General features: G+C 41.7%; 1 long non-coding RNA gene across 1 annotated transcript; it reads left to right on the forward strand.

Annotated features, from left to right (window-relative positions):
• The first annotated feature begins 2,115 nt into the window (after positions 1-2,115).
• Positions 2,116-12,371, forward strand: LOC125332542. Its single transcript, XR_007206546.1, has 2 exons — positions 2,116-6,381; positions 6,665-12,371. It is a non-coding gene; the product is annotated as an uncharacterized LOC125332542 (long non-coding RNA).
• Positions 12,372-13,213: the final 842 nt, after the last annotated feature.

Genomic DNA, 13,213 nt, shown 5'->3' on the forward strand with positions numbered 1-13,213 from the left:
ATGCAGGAAGTTTATCAAAAGTGCAGGCCAGCAGGATGGCTGAGTCTGGGAGAGTGAAAAGCTCTGGAAAATTAATCTAACGCCTTTCCCGGAAAGGACTGTGGTGCTTTTAGCATGAATGTTGTACATGCAGCAGTACACAGGCTGTGTTCCTTGTGTTTAAGAACTGGTTATGGAGAGTGTTGACATTGTCCTCCAAAGATTTCAGTTCTCTTAAATTGCTTTTACCCAAGCAAAGCCTCTGCTCCTGTAAAAGGAGTAATTGCTGTATAGTGGCACGTGGCTTTCAGGCACATACGTGAACTTGATGTGTAGGAGGAAGGGTTAAAGTGTCTTTTTGCTTACTGGCATTAATGATGAGTGGCTCTGGCAAATGTAAATGCACAGAGTCAAATTCTGTTTACAATCCTCTTTTTTTTTTTTTTTGATGAAGGTGTCAAGAATTGTCTTGTATCTTCACCCCATTAAATATCTGTGAAGAGACTTCGTATGATAAGGGTAGAAGAGGATACAAGAATAGAGTTTGCCTTTATTCTTGAGGTTAATGTTTACTTACTGCCAGTACAGAAATGGTTGGGTTTTCAGCCTCAGTAAGTTTGAATTCAGACCTGCAAATTACATACGTTCTTGAAGTGCTTTTGAGGAGGAAAAGTAGAAAATGTGAAAATGAAATTCCAGCTGCATCCTAGTTTCAGGACTTCACGGTTCTGCACATTTCCAGGTATCTGAAATCTCTATCCACTTAAGAACCCATTTCCTCCTGGGGGAAGCAGTGCCCTCTGATGATCCATCTTGGTATCTCGGAATGAGAGTGAAAAAGCCTGGCAGTGGAGGCCAGAGCCAGAGCTTCTGCATGTGAAAATTTAAGTCAGTTTCCTGGTTTTGTTCTCGGCAGATGGCAGTTTTGTAGGATTTTAGTATCTGGGTTTTTAAAATAGATCTGTATTTTTGTTTCATGCAGATACATTATTCTTTTCCTACTACGCTTTGGGAGCTGGTCAGGGTGGAAGTGGTTCGGCAAGAATTCCTGTGTTACAAGGACAACAGCATAGAAAACATGACCTGAGTTTGCTTGTCTTTGAGGTCATCGTTCTGACAGCAAGGAATGGCTGTGATAAAGATTTCTGGTTGCCTAAAGCTGTCTCTGTGTGTTGGCTGATCGGCAGAATCACTACGGCTGACTTGGAGCTAGCAGGAGCTGTGAATACATAAATCCATGGAATGGAAGCTTTGCAACTGTTGGTATTTACACAGTTCAGTGTCTTTGCAGAACTGGTTTTCTTTCTGGAAGCCTGCAGCAGCTTCACACTTAATCAGCCCCACTAAGCTCTCAGGTGTACAGGAAGGCGGGAGCAGTTTCTCTATGGCCTTACTCCAGCCAGAAACACCCCTACCCAACCCTGAGCTTCACTAGTGCATCAAAATACTAAAAAATTACCCAGCTTTTGGTTGTTGTTGGAAGTTTTCTGTATTTTATGAACTGGCTGAGCTCCTGTAGAAGTCTGGCAAGTACTAGGGTTTTTGTAAAGTGAGCAAGAGGATCAGAGAGGAGAGGAAGAGAAGCAGGAACTCCTTTCTGGAGGTATCCTGCTTGCATTTTGGCTCTTAGTTTCATGAAACTGCACACTCAATTGATGTGGGAGCACAGACTGTAGGGAATTATCTCCTTTTCAGCACCTAGGGCTGTCGGTAAATACATGACAATCAAAATACAACTCCTGGCTTCATGCTGTTGCCCTTATCTGTATATTTTCCTGTCCTGCCTTCCTTTCTCTCTCTTGCCCTCTTCCCTTGTGCTGAGCTGTTTCAGCTAAAATTGACTTAAGTGGCTCTGCCAAGAAAGATTTTTCTTATAAAGTCTTTTATATGAATGTTACTGGAAGGATAGTGGATTTAGAAGGGGGTCACAACTACTGCAATTGAAGTATTTAGAAAAGGCAAAATTACGGAAATAAGTATTTTAAATTATCTTGTCTTTTGAGAAACAGGGGCAACAAATCAACCCAGCAACAGTGCTCTTCTATCTGGTACCAGTTTCTAAGCCAGATACTGACAAAACAAACTGAAGGGATAAAATCAAGGCTGCTTAATCTGGGGGAGGGGGATGAGGGGCAAGATCATGTTACTGATAGAAGAAAATATGTAAGATAACAAATTCCAGGCTTTCTCCCTTGGGATGTGCGTTCAACTGTAGAAGGAATGTTTATGAAAGAATACATTGTACTATTTAAGCATGCTTCAAAGAACAAATCCTTTCTTACCTTGTAGAAATTCATCTCAGCTTTTTCTTTTCTTTCTTTCTTTCAGACTATAAGTCAGTAGAAGTGATGTATGTTACCCATGGGCCAGTTTGTACAGGGGTAGCTTTATCTGGGCACGTCCTTACCTTGGATTGGAAGTCTGTTGTATTTAATGGGGTGTTAACTCAGTTTATTCCCTGGGATTTCTGCAGTAATTTTATTGCCTGCAAAAGGAGCAATTTGAAGCAGATGAAATGAAGGTATGCTTTGTAACATACCTGCTGAGTTTGGCAATGATGCCTGGACACCTTATTCTGGTGTTTCTGTTTTCTTCATCACATCTCTTGCATGTATTTTACTGGTAGTCCTGCTTTGAGTTTGAGGGTTATCTCCCTTCTTTGAGGAAATAGATCCGTAGGCACTGCATCTGGTCTGTTCCCAAATCTGTGTCAAATGTTCTTGGCAGTGCAGGCAAGCATAAGAATAATGGATTCTGAAGTCAGATTTTACAAATGAGGCTGTTTGGTAGTTGAGTTCGGTGATACTGCAGCAGAACCTAAAGTGAATTACAGTCCAAGACATTTATAATGTTAAAGAAATGGGTTCCTCTAATGCTGAAGCACTAACAGAACAAAGAGGAAAAATCAAAGACAAAGATAAAAAATCAGCTTAAAGTGGACAAACTGTGCAGTATGACAGACTTTTATAAAGACTTCTCTCAGATGCAGCTGTTTTGTGAGGGAGGATGGTGTAGATCAGCATCGATGCCTTAGGACACAAAGCTCAATTGTTCAGTCCTCTTGCACAGGTGGTCTTACAACTTCTATGTGATAAAAGCACAGACAACAGTTTCATGAACATTAGAAAGCATTTGGGTGTTAAATTACTGGGCAGTATGTGTTTAGTGTGAATGAGAGACACAATGTCACTTGTGCGTGGTGTTTTGGAGGACAGACTGCAGTAACTTCATCAGATTCTTCTGAAGCACAACTTTGGCCTGAACTAATATGAAGTATCAGGTTTGTCTCAGTTCAGTTTGTTGTCATGTGGTTTTGACATATTTATCTAGTAGGAAATACTTCACATTTAGATCAACTGGTTTCTAAAGCCAAAGCTTCAGTGGAAAGGTTTTGGCCCCCATGAAATTAATGAAAATTTAGTTATTGACTTTGCTGGAGCCAGGATTTCTTCTGCAGTTATATATGTGGTTATGGATTATCAGTCCATATGGAAGCTGAAACTGTGTCTCCAACTTTTCCTAGACTCATCCAGTGTCTCTAATCCTGCAGCTTCAGAGAGAAATCTGCGTGGGGGTTCTTCCTAAGGAAAATCCAAGAGGAACTCCTGCAATGTATTACCAGGCTGACAAAACATATGTTTCTTCAGCTAAAATAGCAGTGCTCTTTCACATATAATGGGGTCACTGTTTCTCTGCTGTGTTTCTCATGTTATTGATACTTACTAGCTGGGCTCCAATTTGATGATAAAATATCAGCACTTCAAAATCCTACCTGTGAGAGGGCTTCACATCACCAAAATGTCAGTCCTGTCACTTAAAGAAACACTTCTGTTACTTCCTGTCACTGCTGCTACTTTTTCTTAATGATAGGAAATTTCAGTTGGATTCCCAAGTTCTCTACTAGCAATTTCTCTGAATCCAGTATTTCACTACCATGGCAAATGCAATGAAGTTGTTCTCAGGGTGGGGTGGGAGGACTGAGCCTGGATCCAGAGGAGCTATGTTTGTTTTCCAGGCTCTCAGATAGGCTCTCTCTGTGTGACAGATACTGTTTCTGCTTTGTGCTCCAGTCAATGTATTAGTGAAAGATGCTCAGTTCAGTGATGAGGATGTTAAAAGAACTGATGTAGGCAGAGTTCTTGGACAGTGGGCTGTTTTCGTTCTGCTTCAGTTCTTCATTGTGCAAATGAGAAGAATAAACATCATCCATTTAGACGGAGCTGCCTGAAAAAGGGGTTGTGTCTTAGCATATGTGTCCAGAAACTACCACTGTGATCTGAATAGGAATCTATAGGCTTTGTTCTGTTTAATCATATCCAATTGGAGGTAGATGAATTAAGAGGATTTGGGGTTGGAAATGGTAGTTTCTTGTTGGCTTTTTAATTATTATTTAAAGTAGACTTGTGATATCTTTTTTCTGTTTGAGCTGTACTGCCTGAAATAGTGCAAATATTGCAGTTGAATCTTATTTTCATTTTTCTTTCTCAGGCTTTGACCTTTAAGAACACAAGTGGAACTGCTATCTATACAAGGAGGTGGCAAAGGTCTCGTGTAGCCTTCTGAAAACAGTCCTGTTTTGTTTGCATGACATAGTAGTCAGAAAATGTATCAGGAAAGAATAGTGGATAAGAGAAAATGAATGGCATGGCTGAGTGCAGTAGCCAGAAATAACCTCCTGCCTGGGATTGTTCACCTCACCAAAAATTATCAATATAATGAAAGTGCAATTTTACACCATCTTTAACCAAAAGGGTGTAGTCTGCCTAGACATACATTTATGTCAAAATTCTTCATTTTGGTCTGGATACATTAATAAAATGATCCAGTATAAAAGTCAGTATCCATATAAGTCTTACATAATTTAACCATATCAGCTTAAAAGCTGTTTATTTAGCATACTAATGAGCCCTGACTGGGTTTGTTGTCTACAGACAAGACTGTGCATAGTAAATAATAACCACTGCAAAAAATTTGTTTCTCAGGGTCCTAAATTCACCAGTCTCCACAATCTATATTTTCTCTTCATAGGCTACTTAATTTCTCCTGAATTTCAGTCTTGTTCCTCACTTGAGTCAGTGTGAAATGTGTTTCTTCTGGGTTTTTTGAAGATTTAGAACAAATGACAGGCTGACCCAAGGGGTTTAGCTGGGGAGGGAAGAACACTGAGTGCTGCTTTCAGCTAAAGAAATCTTGTTTTATTAGCCTAGTCTGATGTTTGAAGAAGAGAACAGATCAGATTTGGGCTTCACTGGTAGATCTAGAGCTGGCTAGGTTGCTGCCCTAGAGGGAAAGGTTCCTGTCAGCTCCAGATCTCCCAAGAGACATTATTTGCTGAGCTGGTGTGATGAGAAGGTTCAGAGGTAGTGTCAGTCTGGATGGTTCATTAGTTTAAATGTCTGGTGTTGGGAGGTATGTTCTCAAGCAAAGGCTTCTAAATATAAAATAGTCTTGTGAAGTTTTCATCTTATGAATATTCACTTGTTGAATTTACATTTTGTTTTTCATCTCTGAGCTCCTAGAACAGGGCCTTTCACAGAGGACAGCCTTCCCATCTGTCTGAATAAACTGACAGAAAGTTTTTGCAAAAACAGTGCCTTGTTTAACATGTCCATGCCCTCCAGCTAGTTTCTTTCAGAACACTCTGAAGACACAGCCATTGTCACTTGCAAGCCTGAATAATCTAAAACTTGAGCAAAAGTTTGATCTGTGCACCCTTGAATTCATTGACTGTAATTGGTGAGAGTGGAGGTGCAGGTGGAACCAATAATGCACTTTTGCCTCGAGAGACTAAAGCAGTCTGGGCAGTGTACTCAGCACAGAAAGTTCTCGGTGAACTTGGGAGAGAGCAAACACATCTGAAACATGCCTGTAGGGCATTTGGAGTGTCTGCTTGGGGGCTGCAGGGATCAGCTGGGATGGAGGGTTATCACTTGTGCTTGCAGAGATACACGCTGTGGTTCATGACCTTCTGGCACCATTATCTATGGCTGTCACTCCTCTGCTTTCATGTGCATTGCAATCACGGGAAAAGGAGTGAAATACATAAATAGGGGTATGCATTCATCAACCCCTCAAATGCTCTTGGGTGCTTGATTGCTTCTAGGCAGTGGGTTTTGTTGTTCTGTTCTCATTTACTTTCTTTTTTCGACTACATATCAAGTTATTTCCTGATCCGGCTTCATATGGTGGCTAATGGAACAAAATTGATGCAATTGCTCCAAAAAAAGGCTTTTAGCTAGTAGATTCTAATTAAAGCAACCCTTTTTTATTTTTCAGAGGAGAAAAAAAATATCCTTCCAAGAGCCCACTTTCTTTGTATCAGATGAATATATATGCAATAATTCCCCAGCCTGATGGAGACAGAAGTTGAAATATGCTTGGAGCAGTTATATTCAACCATATGTAAGTGCTGGCACTACCTGGAGCTTATTTCTCCCACAAGGTGATATTTCTACCATGCTAATCTTGCTGCTTCCTGCTGTAGGCAGTATTAGGGAGAATGTGTCAGAAAATTTGTCGAAATGGCTTTTTCTCAGAAGATTCCATTTTAGTTATGCCCATGGGAAAAGAAATGCATAGATTTAGTTGAAAATTCATAGTTCTGTGGTTTGACCAGCATGAGTTTTAGGGGCAAGTCCATATGCCTAACTGCAGCAGCTCCTGTATTTACGAATTCTACTTACAGGTTCTCCGGGGAGATGGTATCTTTGATCTTGCCTGCTTCTTCCATGTGCTTGGTTGCTTAAACAGATGGAGGTGAGGAGATTTTCTCTGCTTCCATGAAAAATAAACCAACAAACCAACAAACTCCACACTTACAAACATGATTAAAACTAACCAATTAAATTTCACATGTGTGGTAGGCTCTCAGTGACCAAAGCTAAGTGGAACTGTGAAAGGGTGTAGCTAAGGACCTGTGCTGCCTTGATATGACATGGACTGCTCGTTGTGCTGGCTGGATCTAATCTGGTGGTGGGGGAATTACCTTATCTCTAAACCTCATCTCCCTTCCAAATCCACCATAATGTCAGACTGAGAAATCAGTGCTTAGGAGAACAAAGACACATCACAAATGCAGCTTCCACTCCAAGTGCCAGGAGCAGGGTTTTTTTTTTTAATCTTCCTTCTGTATTAGTGAATCTTCTTAATAAGCCTTCCCAAGGTAAGTCATTGCCTGATCCACAGCCATCCCCAGGAGGAAAGAGTGATGGAAGGAATGAATTGTAGCTAATACATAGTAGCCTCAAGACCTGATGAAAAGACACGGTGGGTAAGTGGTGCAGGAGGCTCAGTACATGAGAATCTCTGATTTTCTTCCCTCTATAACTGTCCCTGTGCTTCAGAACAGCTTTTCATAATTCCCTTCCCTTACTGTCCTAAAGACCAAACAGCCTCTTACTCCCCATTTGGAGCATTTAGGCTCTCTATTCATGGAGAACCATTCCCTATCACTCCCTACTGAACCTGAAAATCTTTCCTGTCCAACATTAAAAAAAAAAAAAAAAAATCCTTTCTCTCTCTGTCCCATTGCTGCTAGCCCCCTGCTCCTGAGCTGGCTGTATCTGAGAGGCTTGAAGCCTGTAAGTGATGCTGTTTGCTTCTGAGTCAGAGAGGCTTTTAAATCTGAGTGTAAAATGAGCCTCCTCCAGCAGTGAACAGCCGATCATACACCTCCTTTGAAGTTCCCATTTAAATAACCTCCAGGGCTTTACTAATGCGGGAAGCCAGCAAGAGGAAGTAATTCCCTCCTTCTCCCCTCTCCAAAGCAGGGAAAATGAATTCCCTGGCAGAGGAGGGACACTGGTTTTCAGGGTACTGCAGAGGAGATGAACAGCTCTCGTTTGCAGCTTAGTTAGTGAGTCAGCACATATTCATTCATGGGCACAATTTGTTAACCCATGAACACTGTAGATGATGGTGTTATCACTGTCATAAAGTAATTTTAATTTGTTGTATAATTTATAAGGTAGCTGCTGCATCAGAGGGAAGCCTGTATCTGCTCATGTGTCCAGGTCCTAGGGTGGTGCTAGGAAGGGAAGAGAGGATCAGGGAAACAAAAAGGAGGGGTCCTGGCAGGACTATGGGAGCTGACCTGGTTGCAGACCATTTTTTTGCTGATTCCCCACCCTGTGGGTTGTTCCTGGTGCTGCTAATTCATTTAAAGGTGGATGTGTGTTTTCAGGCCTCCAGCTCTACATGTGAATTGATGCTTGGGCTTTTCCTGAAGGTGGACAGACACATAGCAGGAGCGCAAGTGAGTTTGTGTGGCATCTGACCGCACTGGAGGGGTGTTCAGTGGTACGTTGGAAAGGAGGGTATCCTGTGCTGGATGGGATACCGTGGTGTTGGATGTCAGCATTTTATGTTCTTGAGATTATAATAGGGTCTTCTCTATGGACTGATGTCATGTGGCTACCAAATACGAGAGTAGTAAAGTCTTCTGAGACCTTTGTAGTTACTATGTGCTGCAATGATTTAATGGGACAGCTTTCTAGTGAGACAGCAGGTTTGCCCATTACTGGAAGGACTGGGAACTGAGGAGCCTGGTGAAGTAACATTCCTACTTGCCTGGATATTACTCGTTTGCTAGGTAGGTTAAGCAGTCAATACCTAAACGAGTTCATTCCTTTGTTAAGTGATTTATTAAATAGTAAAGTTTATTCAGATAATTAAATAGACTTCATTAGTGCAGCATGTTAACTAGAGAATGCCCTAAAGACATCTTAAGTAAGTCTGAAGCTAACCAAGCTGCATGAGGTCGGTTCCTGCTGGGCTCAGAGGTGCAGTACTCAGGGATCCCTGTATTTTCTGACTGCTCTTAAACAGGGCTTATCTTTCTCAAGGAGAAATACGTGCTTGCCTGAACTTGCTGTTAGTCAGTCCTTGGCCTGACTGAAAGTGTGGGGAGTTTCAAGGCAATTATACCTGTGCTAATCATAATTTGCTCCTTAATCTAGGAGTATCTGCCTCTATGTCCATGTTTATGCTAAGTTGCTGAACAATTTGATTAGGTGCTTTGAATAAACCTTGTAATTATGCCGTAGATACTCCTGATGCATTATGTTATTTTTATTATCTAAGTTATCACTGCCCATTGTTGTAGCACGGTAACACTTAGAGGCTGCTATTAGAGCTGAAGCTCAATTGTGCTGAATACTGCACAGACATGCAGTAAGCTGCAGTCTCTGTCCTGGAGGACTTACAGCTTGGCTGTACTATTGTGCATCAGCCCATTAGAGCACCCTGAGAGGCATTAGTGCCCCAAATAGTTCCATGGGTTCTGTAATGGAAATGGCCTCACAGACCTTTTAACCTGTGAAGGCAGCAGTGTTCCTGAATTCAGCTTTGTCCATGCTCTTCCATCATTATCAGTGCTTGTTAGACAGAATTTTGGGAAATGATAGCTTCAAGTGTGGTTGGAACTGGCCAATTCTGCTTTCTCAGTGAGTCCTCCTGAGGGCGGAAGAGTAGAGCCAGGCCATCCTCTTTGATGTCCCCAGCATGGGTTTCTGTTTTGTTGAAAGCATTACACTGCAAGCTGAATTCTTTCCCAGCTGTTCTGTACTTCGCCAGATTTCCTTGACCTTGTGCCAGTCAATGATGAATTGTACAAGTCCCCATCGAAAACGCTGCAGAAGCCAGAGGAATGCCAGCCTCACTGTGTAATACATTAAGTCAAAATATTTTAAGCCTGAGACTGATGGGTATGATTCTTCTATTTCAATCTGCTCCTTCAGATTAAAAAGCTGCTAAAAGCTTCAGCTTGTCTTGATGCATCTGCTGCTTCAAGACCAATGAATGGCATGTCCAGGACTGGAGGCTGTGGGTAGGAGGATGATATTTTGTGATAAATGTACCTGATGGTGTTTTATGCTCACAAAGCTTTTTAAAATCCTTCTACAGGAAATGATCAGTCTGTTAGAGAATACTGAAAGAGCATCTAGCACTCCTTTAACTGTGAGGAATAAGTAATGTCTAAAAAGACCATAGACCTCTAACCTATGCAAATTTATGTCACTTTTTGCTTATGTTTCCTTCTTACCTTGCCCTCTGTGGTGATGTTACTGTTCGATTGGCAGGATATTATTTTGTAATATTTTATGTTTCTGCTCTCTTACTAATTCTCTAACCCCTTTTTACAGTTTTGTGGCTGAAAGATTAAGTCTGCAAAGCATTTATATGAAAAAACGTAAAATAACAGATTAATGTTATTTTTCTCTTGCTTTGCATTAGGTTTTCAGTGTCAAAGTTTCAGTGAGCCAGATTCTGTGGTGATGGGAATCAGTGGTGGTAGAATTGATTGATTTGAATTTAATGGTATAAGAATATGAGGACTTTCTGAGTAAGCTGGAAGGTTGGAATCATGCTCAGAGACATAGCTGGTATAGCCAGTTTGTAAAACCTTTGAAATAATGAAAAGGCAGAAATATCATGCTTCTTCCTGTTAGACTACTGTCATCTGTCACAGCACCAGTGGTAGAAGAAGGAGAGGTGCAGGCACTACAAAAGGCAGCTCATATTTCTGGATGTGGCTGGTGGGATTTAGAACTGGTTTTAGCTCATGTGAAATTTTGGGACTGAGGCCAAGCGTTATTTCCATAATTTGAGGTTGACCCATGGCTAGGATTAAGGGTTTGAATTCGATTTGCTTTAAGTCTGAGGCTGAACTTGGTTGACACCTGCCGGTTGAGGTTCTAGGAAATCAAAGGAAGCTCCATTGACTGACATGAAATTCTGTTTTCAAATACTGGTGAGAAATCAAATACTTTTTGGCCATTTTTCAACAACAAAATGAGAACCCAAACTGGTGATGCTTAGGTTTGACCTCAGCACCCTCATTTCTCCTGAAGGAGAAATGGAAGCTGGAGCTGGCAGAGAAGAGAAAGAAGACGTCTGGCAAATAGACATTCAATTGGCTTAATATACAGACTATTTTGCTGCAGTGTAACTGGAGCCTCTTATTAAGAATCTGATGGCGCTTCTAAACAAGGAGAGCTGCTCCCTTGGTGGGGGCAATCTCCAATCATATGCCAACATTGCTTTTGACATATTTATGACTCCAATAAAATCTCCCATCTGGTATATTTTAAAATAAAATTGAAAATTTATCACTTTGCTTTAGTTGGTTTGTCGTTCTCCCTGAGAGAGGATAGCCAGGCTGAGATTATTGCATTGGCAGCCTGTCAGCTGAGGTTAGGCCGAGGTGTGATTTAAATTTCAATACTTTCCACATTACAGCTGTCTGGGGTGGGGAAATTACAAGGAGAAAAGCAAAGAGTCTGTTATTTTTATTCATTAGTCTCTCCTGATTTGTTTTGTTTTTCTTTTGGTTAGCTCTGCTTACTGCATAGAGCACCTGGAAAAACAGATACTCCCTATTTTTTCTGAATTTCCACAAGCTTTGTGGAGGCCTTTGTCAGAGGCCTTTGGGAGGGACATGGCAGACCCCAAGTTCTGTCTGTCTCCTCTGTAGCTGTGCCATCAGGCTGGGCTGTGATAGCAGGACGAGATTCTTCTCCAGTTTATAGCATTTAGAGAGACTGCAACTTTCGGCAGAGCTAAGGGACCAGTGTTGATTCCCATTTCCCTGACAAAGGACTAAAGGAGAGGTGTGGAAGGCATTTTGTTTCTCTTAACATGGACAGCTGTATCTAAGCAAGTCTAGATTTCATCACAGCAGAGAGAAATGTACATTTCTGGAAGCAGAAGCAAACATGCTGTGGATGTGCCTTGCTGTTTCTAAGCCTTTATGATGGGGTTAGGTCAGGCACTTATAAACAATGTGCAGTAGATGAAGTAAATCACCTGCCACAGGATTTCCTTGTGTGTCCACAGCTGGAGTAGGTCTGGAATGCGGAGCAGCGGAAGCTGAATCTGGTGTTCAAGCTGCAAGCCAGAATCTGTCTCCCAGTGGGTCACTGGGATTTCCCATTTAGTCTGTAGTGGACAGAAACTGTGGAACAAGAGTGGTTTCTCTGTATGCAAACCTCTCTGAATTGGAAGGCTGTCTGTAGGCCTTGGGCATGCAGCAGTGTGTTCTGCCTCCTGCTTTTGATTAATGCTGGAGTCACGCCTGGCTGGCTGCTCTGGCATTGCCCACTGATGCGTTTGATTAGGTGCATTTGTTTCTGTTTAGGTACTCGATAGTCTGACTGTAAAATTATCAGAGGTCTTATCTGGGCAATAAAAGAGAGTAAAATGCCTTTATCCTCTACCTCCAGCAGTTCCTTTGTTGCTCAGGTTGTGATTGGTGCTATAGTGGAACCAGTGGCTGCCCTCCACTGCAGCTGTATCGGTAGTAAGGTAAGAGGGCACAGGGCTAATTGAGATGCCCATGTGAAGTTTGCAGTAGTTTACCCTCCGTAAAATCGAATTGTTGGGTCCCCTAGACAGGGGGGGAAAAAAAAGGGAAAATTGCCAATGAATCTCCAAATGGATTTTGGCTGCAACAGGGCAGTCCAGACACAGTAGCTTATATAGTTCTAAGATGGCTCTAGGGAATTAAAGCAGCAGTGCAGGTGCTTACTCTGGGAGAAGATTAAATTCTACACATGAACTGTAGGCATTGAACCTATGTGGGGCCAGCTGTGACCTCAGCCCCACTGCTCTGTGTGCTGTGCTCTGAACTGCAGGGTAAAATGCAGCCCCCAGTGCACCAGGATTACTAACTGCAGCCTGCATTTGAGACTTAGAAATTATTTTCTGTGGAGCACATATTTAACACATTTATGCATGAGTTGGGTATTTGTGTAGGGTGTTCCTCATTTCTAAAGTGTGCATTTTTGACTCCTTATTATGTGTAAGGGGCTTTTGTTCTTCTGATACATATTGCAGGTGAGTGTGTGGCTAAGGATCTGGCTGTGTGCATTTGAGCACAACATAAGTGTATGGATAAGTCTTTTGGGAATACTGTGTTTGTTTATGGTGGTCTGCTTTTTCCAGTGTACATTCTGTGCACATACAGTACCTGTGTGTGTGGCATTTCATTTGATTGTTCTGTTTTCCTGTTTTCTGGGCTGAACAATTAAGGGTGTTTTTTTGAGTGCATCAGATGTATTATTTCTTTTCACAGCAATTGTGCATTTGCTAATGTCAGATTTATTCTAAATGGATATACAGGTGCAATTCTTCGTTTGGTAGACGTAAATCTTTGTTACATGGAGTGAATGGATGTTTTGTCTGCATGCTCAGTATACATGTGCTCCCTTGGTACACATGCTCCTGTTGCTTATAG

The sequence above is a fragment of the Corvus hawaiiensis genome, chromosome 13, assembly GCF_020740725.1.
Source record: "Corvus hawaiiensis isolate bCorHaw1 chromosome 13, bCorHaw1.pri.cur, whole genome shotgun sequence".
Taxonomy (NCBI): Eukaryota; Metazoa; Chordata; class Aves; order Passeriformes; family Corvidae; genus Corvus; species Corvus hawaiiensis.